Consider the following 14,587-nt stretch of genomic DNA (forward strand, 5'->3'; position numbering starts at 1 on the left):
TGGAGTGGGTTGCCATTTCCTTCTCCAATGTGTGAAAGTGAAAGTGAAGTCGCTCAGTCATGTCTGACTCATAGCGACCCCATGGACTGCAGCCTACCAGGCTCCTCCATCCATGGGATTTTCCAGGCAAGAGTACTGGAGTGGCTTGCCATTGCCTTCTCCGAAGGTAGGGGCAGGGTCTCCCACAGACCCAGGGCATCATCTGGCCTGTTCCCTTTTCTGCCTTCTCAAGGGAAATACAGTTTCTGCTTGTTGGTTGTTTTTTAGATTTGACCCTCCACACTTTCCTACAGATCAGGGCCTGTCCTTTCTGTCATGTGTCATTGTTTCTGCATTTCTGGATTAAGGGCCATGAAGCCCCAGACTGGACATCAGCCCTGGACCTGAAGAATGTACTGTTTCATGTGTATCCAGATGCTGACTTGCAGCTGTATCTGAAAATACATTTCTTTTTTCTGAGTCCCAGGAGTTTTGTAAGGTTGAGACGGCATTCCTATCCCAGGCTTCCCTCCTTGTGTTGCTAGCTGCCCAGACAGCAAGGCCCCACCCCGGCTAATCCCAGTCCTTCTCAGGTCAAGCCTGCCTCGGCCCACATCCAAGTCTTAATGTTTATGAAGCTGCTCTCAGCTGATGGCCTTTGGTTCATTTGCAGACTTCCTTTGCATTTGATCCCATGGAGGGTTCATGGTCTACTAGGGAGATTTGATCTAGGAGGACTTGTGGGGTCTAGAATAGGGAGAAGGAATTTTGGAGGAATTGGGGAAGTCTTCCCAAAGATAAATAGGGACTTGAAGGATAATTGGTATTTTAGTCATAGTTGGGTGAAGGAAACAGAAGCTACTGTATTTTAAGCAGAAAAGGATTGAACACAGGGTACTTACTGGGTGTTTCCAAATCATTGGAAGAGCTGAAGGAGGAGGCGTAAGGTTGGGTCTCCAGGAATGACTTCTCAGAATACTACAGAACTGACCAGCCAGGAGCCTGCTACTTGACTACTTTAGAAAGGCATTATGGTAGGCTGAATAATGCCCCCTCCTCCCCTCAGTATCCCCATACTAATTGCTAGAACTTTTGAATACTACCTTATAATGGTAAAGGAGACTTTGCAGATCTCATCAAAGTGGGTATAGAGGGAACATATCTAAACATAATAAAAGCCATTTACAACAAACCCACAACCAACATGATACTCCATAGTGAAAACCTGAAAGCCTTCCTATTAAATTCAGGAACAAGACAAGGATGCCCACCCTCACCACTTCTATTCTACATAGTATTGGAAGTCCTAGCCAGAGCAATCAGACAAGATAAAAAAATAAAAGGTATCCAAATCAGAAGGAAGAGGTAAAACTGTCACTATTTGCAGATGACATAATACTCTATATAGAAAACAAGTCTGCACACAAAACTATTAGAATAAATGAATTCAGCAAGGCAGCAGGATATAAAGTTGATATACAGAAAATTTTGCATTTCTTTACACTAATAATGAAACACTGGAAAGAGAAAGAAAGGAAACAATTTCATTTAAAATTGCATTAAAAATACCTAGGAATAAACTTAAACAAGGATGTAAAAGACCTATATTTTGAAAACTATTAAAGATTGATAAAAGAAACTGAAGATGACTCAAAGAAATGGAAAGATATCCATTAGTTCTTGGATTTGAAGAATTAATATTTGTTAAAATGGCCATACTGCCCAAAGCAATTTACAAATTTAATGCATTCCCTATCAAAATACCCATGACATTTTTTAGAGAACTAGAACAAATATCCCTAAAATATATACTAGAAATCACAAAAGGCCCAGAATTGCCAAAGCAGTCCTGAAGAAAAAAGAACAAAGTTAGAGGAATAACCCTTCTAGACTTCAGACTACACTACAAAGCAACAGTAATTAAAACAGCATGGTTTTAGCACAAAATCAGACATATAGTTCAATGGAACAGAATAGAGAGCCCAGAAATAAACACATGCATCTATGGTCAATTAATCTATGAAAGGAGGCAAGAATATACAATGGAGAAATGAGAGTGTCTTCAACAAGTGGTAATGGGAACACTGTCATTTACATGACAGCCTCATGTAAGTCAATGAAGGTAAAACACTCCCTCATACCATATACCAAAATAAACTAAAAATGATTTAAAGACATAAATATAAACCATACAAAGAATGAAATTTTGCAATTTGCAGTAACCTGGATGGGCCTAGAGAATATCATACTTAGTGAAGTAAATCAGGGAAAGACCAATGATACATCATATCATTTATATGTGAAATCTAATATAAGTGAAAGAGAATCTATATACAAAACAAACAGACTTACAGACATAGGAAACAGATTTATGGTTACCAAAGCCAGACAAGGTCCATCTAGTCAAGGCTATGGTTTTTCCCTTGGTCATGTATGGATGTGAGAGTTGGACTGTGAAGAAAGCTGATCGCCGAAGAATTGATGCTTTTGAACTGTGGTGCTGGAGAAGACTCTTGAGAGTCCCTTGGACTGCAAGGAGATCCAACCAGTTCATTCTAAAGGAGATCAATCCTGGGTGTACACTGGAAGGACTGATGCTAAAGCTGAAACTGCAATACTTTGGCCACCTCATGCGACGAGTTGACTCACTGGAGAAGATTCTGATGCTGGGAGGGATTGGGGGTGGGAGGAGACGGGGACGACAGAGAATGAAATGGCTGGATGGTATCACCGACTCGATGGACATGTGTTTGAGTGAGCTCCGGGAGTTGGTGATGGACAGGGAGGCCTGGCGTGCTGTGATTCATGGGGTCGCAAAGAGTCGGACACGACTGAGCGACTGAACTGAACTGAAAGGGGAGAGGGAATAAGGGAGGGACAGATTAGGAGTATGGGATTAACAAATACAAACAACTATGCATGAAATAGATAAGCAACAAAGATTCATTGTACATCACAGGGAATTATATTCACTATCTTGTAATACCCTATAATTAAAAACAATCTGAAAAAAAAAACCCGAATCACTGTGTTGTACACCTGAAGCTAACAATATTATAAATCAGTATTTCCCTTCTCCAGGGGATCTTCCCAACCCAAGGATCGAACCAGGGTCTCCTGCATTGCAGGCAGATTCTTTACCAACTGAGCTATCAGGGAAGCCCATAAATCAACTATACATCATTAAAAAAAAAAATCTTGAGATGGGGAGATTATCCTTGATTATCCAGGTGGTCCCAATATAACCACTGGGGAGGTTATATTAATATAAGAGGGAGGCAGGAGAGCAGAGTCAGAAGAAAAAGAAAGAAAGGGAAAGAAATGGGATGACACAAGTACAAGCTGGTTTGCATGTGGAGGAAGGGGCCATGACCTAAGGAATGCAGGTACCTTATAGAAACTGGAAAAGGCAAGGAAATGGATTCTTCACTAGAGCATCAGGTGGGACACAGGCCTGCTGACCTTGATTTTTTTGTCCAGTGCATTTTTGGACTTCTGACTTCCAGCGTTAAGAAAACAAAGCTGTGTCGTTTAATGTCTTAGTCCGTGGCACTTGGTTATGGCAGCAAAAAGAACATGGGTGTAGGGGAGGAATCACTGGGAGCACTGGGCTCAGGCCCTTGCTGCCGTAGCTGGGCCAGGGAGCCAGGATGGTGCTGCTGCCTCCCCATACCCCAACTCAACCCTGAAACGTGGCTGCATTTCCACGACCAGGCTTACCGGCCCCAGACAGTCCAAAGCAGCCATAGAGAACCTCCAGATCCGCCAAGGTGCCTCCAATTGCTATACCCCAGTGCTCACACACAGCTTCTGCTGTAAGGGGACCAAGCAGGCGTCCTTTTCAGCTTTCCAATCACCACGGTCTAACAAGACTAGGAAGAGGTAGGAATGGGAGGCCAAGTGTTAACCAGACACAAGCACAACAGGGAATAACGAACGATTCCCTGTGGCTCAGCTGGTCAAGAATCTGCCTGCGATGCGGGAGACCTGGGTTCAATCCCTGGGTTTGGAAGATCCCCTGGAGAAGGGAAAGGCTACCCACTCCAGTATCGGACACGACTGAGCGACTTTCACTTTCAAAATGAGTCACGTGCGGGACTTCCCTGGCAGTTTGGTGGTTAAGACTCAGTGCTTCCAGTGCAGGGCAGGGGGGCAGATTTAATCCCAGGTTGGGGAACTAAGATCCCCCATGCTGCGCCATGCATCGAAGAGATATATAAATAAAAATGGGTCATATGCATGAAAATCTTTCGGTGGGCACGCCCTGAAAGACACCCCGGCCCTTGCATGGGTGCCATATCTGTCCTCTGTGCTCCGATGAGGCAAGCTATTTGCCCCTCCTCCCACAGTCAGCAAGGGACAAAGCAGGGATCCAACCCAGCTTTGCTCAGTTCTAGAGCTGGAGCTTCTAGGCCTTACACAATAGCGAGGGGAATCAAGGTCAGTCCCACCATGGGAAACTGCCTTGAGAACTCAGAGGCAAGAGAGAAGCAGGCACTTCAGAGACTTCGAGCAGCTCATCTGCTTTGAACACAAGATGCATGGAGGGAGTGGCAAGGAGGGCAGGGACCAACAGACACCAAGCTAGAAGGCCTTAAATGTCCTGCTTTGTTGTTGGTGTTGTTGGTGTTTTTTTTTATTTTTTGGCAGGGGTGGGGGTTCATGAGGCATGTGAGATCTTAGTTTCCCAACCAGGGATGGAACCAGTGCCACCTCCAGTGGAAATGGGGAGTCTTAACCATTGGACTGCCAGGCAAATCCCTTAAATGTTCTTCATGATCCTAAAGGCCATTAGGGAACCACTGAAGTTTACTTTCTTTCTTTCTTTATTTCATAGGAGGTTTTAAGGCAGGAGAGTGACAAGTTGTTTTGCAGTTTGTATGTGAAGGACGGTTTACACTAGACATCAGGGAGCTGAGTCAGGGGAGCAAACTGAGCCCCAACCCTAGTCACACGCAGAGCCCCTCCCTTGCTTCTCCCTGAGCTCTAATTCTTAATGTAGACTGAGCCTGTCCAGCCACTGAACCCTTATCTCATCCAGCCATCCTAGGAAGGCCACTGATCACAGGGGCAATCAGGTGAAAGAGTGATTCACTCATCACAGCCGTTCTCTATCACTGAGTCCACAGCCCAGAGCTCACATCTTTAAAAAGCAGAGGAGTGTCAGCTTCCTCGTGAAGGATGAGTGGACAATGCTTGCCTTGCACTTGTGAACAGAGAAGCACCAGGATGGGTAGAGGGCAGGGAGGAGAGCACGTTCTCCTAGAACATTAAGCTCTCCTTTCCATAACGAAGAGCACTCTAATTACAAACCTGGAGCTTCCTGGCAACCAGATGGGGGTGATGGAGCACGTAATAATAACCTGGAGCTGGGCGTGCTCTGCTGGGCCTCCAGGAGAGAGCTCTGACTCCAGGCCCTCCCCCAGCCACATCCCACACAGGGTCTTATTTAGGAGAGGAGTAGAGAGACCTGGAAAGCAAGGCTAGCCAAGTCCATCCCTCACTGATATCCAAACCTGATGGGGAAAAGGCACTTGACTAAGCAAAAATTCACTTAACTGCTATCTTACAACATCCCAGCCGACACTTGAATGACAGCAATTACCCGGTAAATGAGTGGTCTCTATGACTGGCACTCCAGTGGGTTGTTGATGGAATAGCTAGGAGGGCTATTTGATTTGAAGATTCCTTTATTAAAAAGAATGAATTCATCCCTTGGTCTTGCAATGATGCCTCTAAATTAAAAAAAACAAAGAAAGCGAAACAAAACTGAGTGGATGTGTCAGTGCTTCAAGCAGGTGGGCACCTTGAAGAAGAGCAGACTCAGGCAAGGTGCCCTGCTTGCCCCTTTGCTCCTCTAAGACCCAGAATGACACTCCCTCCTAGGAAGACTATGGCCCCCCACTATGAGTCTGGAGAGGAGTTTATGACCTGAGGGCAAAGGAGAGTTACTGAGAGTCTGAGCAAGGGGCATGTTCATTCAGCATATATTCACTGGGGGCCTGGAGACAGAGTGAAGTCAGAAAGAGAAGCACCTGCAGCTTTCTAGACATGCTCTCAGCCTCTGAACTGAGCACAGGAAAGCCAGAGGCAAGGGCCTGGATGGGGCCTTTCTTTGAGGGAGACCCAGATGCTGAGTGGGCAAGACTAGACTTCACATCTAGGGGCTACCTGAATGGCCTTTCCTCTTGCCTACACCAGGCCTGGAGTGAAATCCATCCTGAGAGGGCGGCACCTCATTCTCAGGCACCAGGGACACTGCAAAGTGCCCCGCCCGTGAAAGCGGTGTGAGACTGAGCAGCCTGGGCCTTGGCAGGCTGATCTCTTGCCTCATGTGCCTGGCTTCTCTCCTAGGGACCTTCTGCCCTCTCCCTTTGCTACCTCTGGGATGACAGGCTTCCCTCAACCATCCTCATGTCAAACTCTGGGCTCATCCCTTCTGGGACTTATCTCCTCTTGTGGATTTTCTTGAATTTAACTCTCCACACTTTCCCTGGGTCTCTGGGGCAAATGTGCCACCCCCAACACTGTCCCGGGAGGGAGTGGTCAGCCTTGGAGGCAAAGGGTTCTGTCCCCTCTCTGTTCTCTGGGGTCCCCAGTGAACTCTTTTCCTTCCCCACCTCTCCAAAGTGGGTGTTACTGTCACTCCCTCCTTTGGGAAACCCTCCCTAGTCTACTACTTGACTCATGGAAAATTCAGAGATCTCCTGGAAGGGCCCTACCACTGGCCACGTTGAAATGATGCAGAAGTCAGGGCCTCCTTGCCACACTTCCTCTACAGGCTGTGACTTGGAGTGACCCTTGTCCTGTCCTGCTTTCTTGGGGGTAGAGGCTGGGTCAGGCAGAGTGAAGGGCAGGTGAGCTGGTGTCTGTGGTCATTTTAAGATGGCGGCAGTGGCAGCAGCAGTGGCAAGGGAAGGACGCCCTGCTGGGTCTGCACCGCCATACTGTTGTCCGCTGTAGGACGCTCCCACCTTCTGCAGGGATGGGGAGGGAGCAGCTTGAGCAGGGAACTGAGAGCTGCAGGCAGGTGTGTGAGCTTGAGTGTTCCTGGCAGGGAGTCAGATCTGATCAGGCACCATGCCTAGGTGTGGACAGCAAGGGCCTGAGGTCACCCACCTTGGTCTCCTTGGCTGACATGACTGGAGACAGCAGAGTGGGAGAGCTGGGTGGTGACAGCAGCTTTGCCAACTTCTGGAGTCAGTGTTCAGGGCAGGCAGGTGGGCAGAGTCAGGTCTCTTCAGGATCTTGGCTAACTCACCTGTAATGGGGCCAATGAGGTCCTAGCATCCCGACCCCCACCCCAGAGAGGAAAGAAAGGTTCAGGGAGAATGCGTTCTGGAGGGGTGTTTAATCTACTTGTGAGATACAATGGGACTTTAGCTTATCTGTTTTACTTTCTTGTTTTTCAGTCACTAAGTCATGTCCAACTCTTTGAGACCCCATGGACTGCAGCATGCCAGGCTTCCCTGTCCTTCACTATCTCTCAGAGTTTGCTCAAACTCATGTCCATTGAGTTGGTGATGCCATCCAACTATCTCATCCTCTGTCGCCCCCTTCTTCTCCTGCCCTCAATCTTTCCCAGCATCAGGAGAAGATGAGTTGACTCTTTCCATCAGGTGGCCAAAGTATTGGAACTTCAGCTTCAGCATCAGTCCTTTCAATGAATATTCAGAGTTGATTTCCTTTAGGATGGACTGGTTTGATCTCCTTGCTGCCCAAGGGACTCTCAAGAGTCTTCTTCAGCACAATTTGAAAGCATCGATTCTTTGGCACTCAGACTTCCTTATGGTCCAACTCTCATATCTGTACATGACTACTGGAAAAACCATAGCTTTGACTAGATGGACCTTTGTTGGCAAAGTGATGTATATGCTTTTTAATACTATGTCTAGATTTGTCATAGCTTTTCTTCCAAGAAGCAAGCATGTTTTAATTTCATGGCTGTAGTCACCGTCCACAGCAATTTTGGAGCCCAGGAAAATAAAATCTGTCACTGTTTCCACTTTTTCCCCTTCTATTTGCCATGAAGTGATGGGACCAGATGCCATGATCTTAGTTTTTGAACATTGAATTTTAAGTCGGCTTTTTTACTATTTTACTTACTGTTGTGCTAATCATGTGATGTTCTCACCAATTCATTACAGTGGGTCCCTATCATGATGTCTCTCCTGGATAACACATTATCTCGCTCCCTGATTTCTCTTCTCCCAGTCTCATACTAGGCAGGGAAGCCTGATGCCTCCCTCCTGCAGTCAAGAGGATGGAGTGGCTCTGAGGGGGTCATGAGACTCTCAAGTCCCTTGCTGCAGGTGTTCTCATCTTTTTATTGTGAGCCAGTGTGCACACGCATACTCTGCTTCAGCAAGGCCTTTTTCTGCTGTCCCCTGATGACCACCCCACTCATCTTTGTAAAGTTTCACCAGACCACCTGACCTGCCTCCTGAGAAATCTGCATGCAGGTCAAGAAGCAACAGTTAGAACTGGACTTGGAACAACAGGATGGTTCCAAATCAGTAAAGGAGTACGTCAAGGCTGTATATTGTCACCCTGCTTATTTAACTTCTATGCAGAGTACATCATGAGGAACGCTGGGCTGAAAGAAGCACCAGCTGGAATCAAGATTGCCGGAAGAAATATCAATAACCTCAGATATGCAGATGACACCACCCTTATGGCAGAAAATGAAGAAGAACTAAAAAGCCTCTTGATGAAACTGAAAGAGGAGAGTAAAAAAGCTGGCTTAAAACTCAACATTCAGAAAACTAAGATCATGGCATCCGGTCCCATCACTTCATGGCAAATACATGGGGAAACAGTGGAAACAGTGAGAGACTACTTTTGGGGGCTCCAAAATCAGTGCAGATGGCGACTGCAGCCATAAAATAAAAGATGCTTGTTCCTTAGAAGAAAAGCTATGACCAACCTAGACAGCATAATAAAAAGCAGAGACATTACTTTGCCAACAAAGGTCTATCTAGTCAAAGCTATGGTTTTTCTAGTAGTCAGGTATGGATGTGAGAGTTGGACTATAAAGAAAGCTGAGCACTGAAGAATTGATGCTTTTGAACTGAGGTGTTGGAGAAGACTCTTGAGAGTCCCTTGGACTGCAAGGAGATTCAACGAGTCAATCCAAAAGAAAATCAGTCCTGAATATTCATTGGAAGGACTGATGCTGAAGCAGAAACTCCAATACTTTGGCCACCTGATGGGAAGAACTGACTCATCGGAAAAGACCTTGAGGCTGGGAAAGATTGAAGGCGGGAGGAGAAGGGGATGACAGAGGATGAGATGGTTGGATGGCATCACCGACTTGATGGACATGAGTTTAAGTAAGCTCTGGGAGGTGGTGATGGACAGGGAAGCCTGGTGTACTGCAGGCCATGGGGTTGCAAAGAGTCAGACAACTGAGCAACTGAACTGAACTGAACCTGCAGCAGATGTCTCTCATTCCCACTTCCAAATGACCAAGTTCTATTCCATTGCAAAGGAATTCCATTTCAAGTTCTCCTCCACCCAGAAGCCTTTCCTAGATATTCTGGCCCCTAACTAATGCCAGTTCAGCCCATACCAGAAGGGGGGCTGGACATTTCCTGGGCTGAGGGCAGCCTAGTCTTCCTGGCTCTGCAGGAGACACGAGAAGGAGAAGAGGACACTTTGGACCTGGGGCTGTTTTCTGTTGGTCCCTAGTCCAGGCCCCAGACCCACAGGGAACCAAGAGTATGTTCTAGAAGTCTTGCTCCCAGGGGCTTAACGACAGAGTAGAAGAAAGTAGGACCTGATCCTTGGTGAACACTGGTTAGTTTTGCCCAGGGAAATCCATACTTTGACAACATTTCTATTTGCAGGGGTTCTAGTTATCCTGAAGCTGGGAGTGTGGGGCGCATGGGGAAATCTAGATCCAGATCCTACTTCTGCATTTAGGAGCTGGCTGTTTTAGAATGAATACTACGCCTCTCTGGGTCTCAGTTTCTCATTTGTAAAATGCCAATTGTCTCAGTTACTTAGAGGGTTGCTGTAAAGTAGGTAATTTATGTAAAGTGACTAATGCATCAAATAATAGGTATCCCATAAATAGTAGCTCTTACATAGTGTAAATAATAACAGCAATGGTAAATCCCCAGCTTCACCAACTTCCTACTCTGTATCTTCGAACAATTCCTTGTTTGTTCATCAGCTCACTCACCTGTAAAATAAGGATTATGGTCCATCCATTTATTTAATAAATAATTATCAAGTAACTTCTTATGTGCCAGGCACAACTAAATCTGTCATTTAATATGTGTTAGGACAGGGAGCACAATGCCCAGCATATACTATGTGGTCGGTAAATGTCAGTTTTCTTCCGCAAGCTGCTACTGGAGGATGGGACATAGGTGTGGGGGCCAGGGGAGAGGGGAGACTGGCACATAGAAGGGAGACTCAGGAGGGGCACAGGTGGAAGGTTGCGCCTGCCCTGAACCCCCAGCTCCTCCGTGCCCTTTCTTCCTTCAGGTGACAGGGCCTCACTTTGTCTCTAAGGGCGCGGGATGGTGCTGGGTCTCTGAATAATTTGCCCCACTTTCCGTCCCTTGGTTTCGTCAGCCCACTTCTGTCAGATCACCTGTCCCTTGCCTGGAAAACAGTGTCCGATTCTCACACATGCGGGTGCTGCAAAGTGCCCGCCACATGGAAGTGGCATCAGGTGGCCCACATCAGTGGCCCCCACGAGGACAGCGCTGTCTCCTCACTGAGCTGGTATCCTGCCTCGTGCTCCAGGCTCCTTTCCCAGGGATCACAGGCTGGACCCACCGCCTATGGGCTTCTCAGCACTGAAACCCCACACCCTTCCGTTTTGACTTTGCCCAGCCCTCATCAGACCAGACCCTCACAAAGAGTTCTTTGTGTGTGTGAGCACCAGTAACATGAGACCTGGCCCGGAGGAAGTCTGAAGTAAAAGCTGATTGCATGAATGCACAGCAAATCCCCTCTGCTGATGGTGCTCATTCACTCACTCAACAAACATTTATTGAACCCAGAATTCATTGGGTGCCAGGCTCTGTGTCGAGGGCTGTGACATTCAGGTTAACAGTAGCCAAGTTCTCCGAAGACTGAGTGGTATTCACAAACTTCCTGCTCCCAACGCTCTCACTCACACAGACCCACCTGGCTCTGAGAGCCCCAGGCCCCTCCCTCACTCCCAGAGAGCAGAGCGCTGGCTCCACCACGGATTTTGACTGCAGTAGATGTTTGAGTTCCGAGTCAATGACTTTGGGTCGAATCCTGGAGCCATAACCCATGCTGGGCCCTTAGGCAAATTATTTAACTTCTCAGAGCCTCAGTTTCCTCATCTGGCAAACAGGCATAAATAAAAATGCTTATCTCATATTTGCCGTGAGGATTTAACGAAGCAAACAATACATAGAGCAACACTCAGTGCACAATGCATGCTCGACAAACGTGAACTATTATCACGACTCTACACTGTATCGCAAGTGTCTGCCCCTCTCTGCCTCCTCCACAGCACGGGTCAGCACAAGTCCAGGCACACAGGAGGTGGTCAATGGGATCGGATCTTTTGCTAACAGGGAGATCTGATGGGACATTTCAGGTAAGAAACCCAGAAACTAGCAGAGGGACTTCCCTGGAGGTCCAGTGGCTAAGACTCCCCACTCAAAATACAGGAAGCCAGGGTTCAGTCCCTGGTCAGGGAACTAGATCCCACATGCTGCAACTAAAGATCCCACGTGGTCTTCCCTGGTGGCTCAGCGGTAAAGAATCCGCCTACAATGCAGGAGACACAGGAGATGGCTGGTTCGATCCCTGGGTTGGGAAGATCCCCTGGAGGGGGGAAATGGCAACCAGTACTCTTGCCTGGAGAATTCCATGGACAGAGGAGCCTGGTAGGCTGAAGTCCGTGGGGTCACAAAGAGACAGAAGCAACTGAGCACACACATGTCGCAACAGACCTGGCGGAGACAAATAATAAAATAAAAAAGAAACCAGCAAAGGCTTGGCGGTGGGGAAGAACAGGGAGGGACTGTGCCCAGAGGAGCACGAGGGTTGAGGGGGAAGTCTTAGGGCTGCTGTGACTGCTCAACGGGGAGCTTACTACTCAGAAGCAGCAAGTTCTGTGGCTCAACAATGCTGACTGTTATAGCTCTTTCCCTAGGGGGCCACGTTCTCCATTTCAAGTTGTAAGAAAGTCACGGGATCCCACTCCACTGGCAGCAAGGTCCAGACTGGATGTGGCACAGTTATGAAGGAAGTTAAGTAATTTGGGGGGTCTTCTAGAGCAAATACCCATTCCCCCCCACCTTTTCTAGGACTCCCTCATACCTCTGCCCTATTTGAGGCAAGTAGCCAGGTGGTGGACCAAGGAAAGGGTCTGGCTAACTGAGGGCTGTTCACAGGGACCACATTCAATCACAGAAAGCCAGAGTGAGGGTGGGGAAGGGGCTCCCAGGTAAGGTCAATGCCTTACCCAGGACTCTCTCAGAGACCCTTGACTCTGGGTCTCAGTTTCTTCCTTGGAGAAATGGCTACTATTGTGTAGGTTTCTTTTGAAACCAATCTGGTATTGGAGAGGAAAATCAGGTGTTGGAGGTAGCACTGGATGTCTTTCTTCAGAGCTAGGTGTGTCCATACCTGGGGTGAGGTGGGGCTGCTCTGGATTGTCCCCTCCTCACTGTCAGGGCAGAACCCAGCTGGCCCTGGGCACTTGGCATTCATCCTCTGAGCCAGGGTTCCACCATTGATCAGCCCCAACTGCCTGAGCATTTCCTGGGTCTGATAAATGAGTTTAGACCCCAGGTTCTCAGGCTTGGGCCAGGAAAACCTAGCCACCACCCACCCCCTCCAACCCGCCCTGCCCAGATTGCCATCCTGGAGGCTGCACCTTGGCTAGATCCTTAGGGCTGTGACCTCAACCCTGGGCCTGAGGGGAGATCCCCATACTGCAAAGCAGGCAGCCCAGGCCTGGCCCATCTCATCCTGACAGCATCCTCAGCGCCTGCTCCATGCCGGCCTGCACAATCTCTATCTTCCCCATTGCTGGACTGCACAAGCACAGTAGGTGCTGCTAGGTTGCTCATCAGCCCCTTCTGGCCCCCCACAAGAGGAGCAGAGACCCCTCCTGACAGGTGGGTTGTGAATCTGTCTTAATTAAAATGTGCAGGAGGGAGGTCCCCAAGGAGTGGTGTCCTTAGCCCCCCTGCTCTGAACAAGGGGCAGTGAATCAAGTTACTGTGGGGGGACAGAGTGAAGCAGTGACCCGGGGACAGCTCCCAGTCGATGAAAGTGGCTTCTCTGCCCACTCCACTCAGGGCTCCCCACCTGGAAACCACTGGAATCTGGATGGGGGTTGCACTGACTGCAGTGCATGTCCTGTACCCTGGCATTTACCAACTGCTTTCACATCCCCCATCTTGTCAAAGCCCCATAGCCCCCGATGAGGCAGGTGAGGAGTATCAGACCTATTTTATAGATGAGGCAGATAGGCTCAGAGAGGCAAATGGATTTGCTCAAGGTCACACTGCTGCTAGATGACAGAGCCGGGTATCACCTACATGCTGATGGTGGGGAGGGTGGCACAGGCTCTGTGACTTTGGGCCAGTTACTTCACCTCTCTGAACCTCAGTCTTCTCCTGTGAAAAATGGGGATAGTGATAGTTCCCACCTTGTCAGATTACTGTGAAGATTAAACGAAATAATGCTGTAAAATGACCTCAGCATAGTCGTGGCCTGGGGGCCTGCTCCATAAATGTGAGCAATGATTGTGATTATTATCCCAAGGATACTCAGATGCTGTCCCTGTGTAGGCTACACCCCAGGTAAAGCCCTGTTACCTCCAGGCTCCCACCTTGTCTCTGTTGGTGTCACACACGATCTGCTAAGCTGGGCTCAGGGTCCCGGTGTGGAAAAGCGGGGACCTGCAGGACTCGTCTCCAAGCTGCCTGCCTGGGGAAGGGGGCCAGGAGTCTGGCTCTGGCTCTGGTTCACAGCCCCACAGCGGTGGGGGCCCACTTTCTCACGTGGACCTCAGGTCTGCTCAGGGCCAAGTAGGGAGAGCTGAGGCTCTCCTTGAGTCTTTCATCTCTAAAGGTCAAGGCTGCGCATGGGAGCTGAAAGGACTGGGAGTGGTCCAGGTTCTCGGAATAGACCTCTGCCCAGCCCAGCCTGGCCCTCCAGGGTCTGCAGGTTTCTGAGCGTGAAGGCCCGATCATGCTGGTGTCTTTCTTCTCTGTGTGCCGGGCAACCCTGAGATGGGAGAGGGGGTGGGGTTGGAGGTACCCAGGTAAGTTTGCCTTTGGGAAGGAAAAGCAGAAGTCAACCTCGGAGTAAAAGGCATAAAAGGCATGGGCGTGTGAGTGACCAGGCCCAGCTGGAGTGACGCCACCCCCAGACCCTCGGTCCTGCAGTCTCTTCTGAATCACCGACCACTAGCCCTGGCCTCGGACCTGTGGCTTGGGAGCTTGCCTCTTGCTCACGAATCCCCTTCAGGGCAAGGCCCAGACTGATAGCCAGCCTCCACCACCATGCTCAAGGGTCTGCAGGGGTTGGGGTGGGGGTCCCAGATCATACTTCCCCTTCCTCACTTCTACACGTTTGGACTCCCCTCTTCAGGGGT

Source organism: Moschus berezovskii, chromosome 9, assembly GCF_049115385.1.
Source record: "Moschus berezovskii isolate FMDL1 chromosome 9, NW_MosBer_1.0, whole genome shotgun sequence".
Taxonomy (NCBI): Eukaryota; Metazoa; Chordata; class Mammalia; order Artiodactyla; family Moschidae; genus Moschus; species Moschus berezovskii.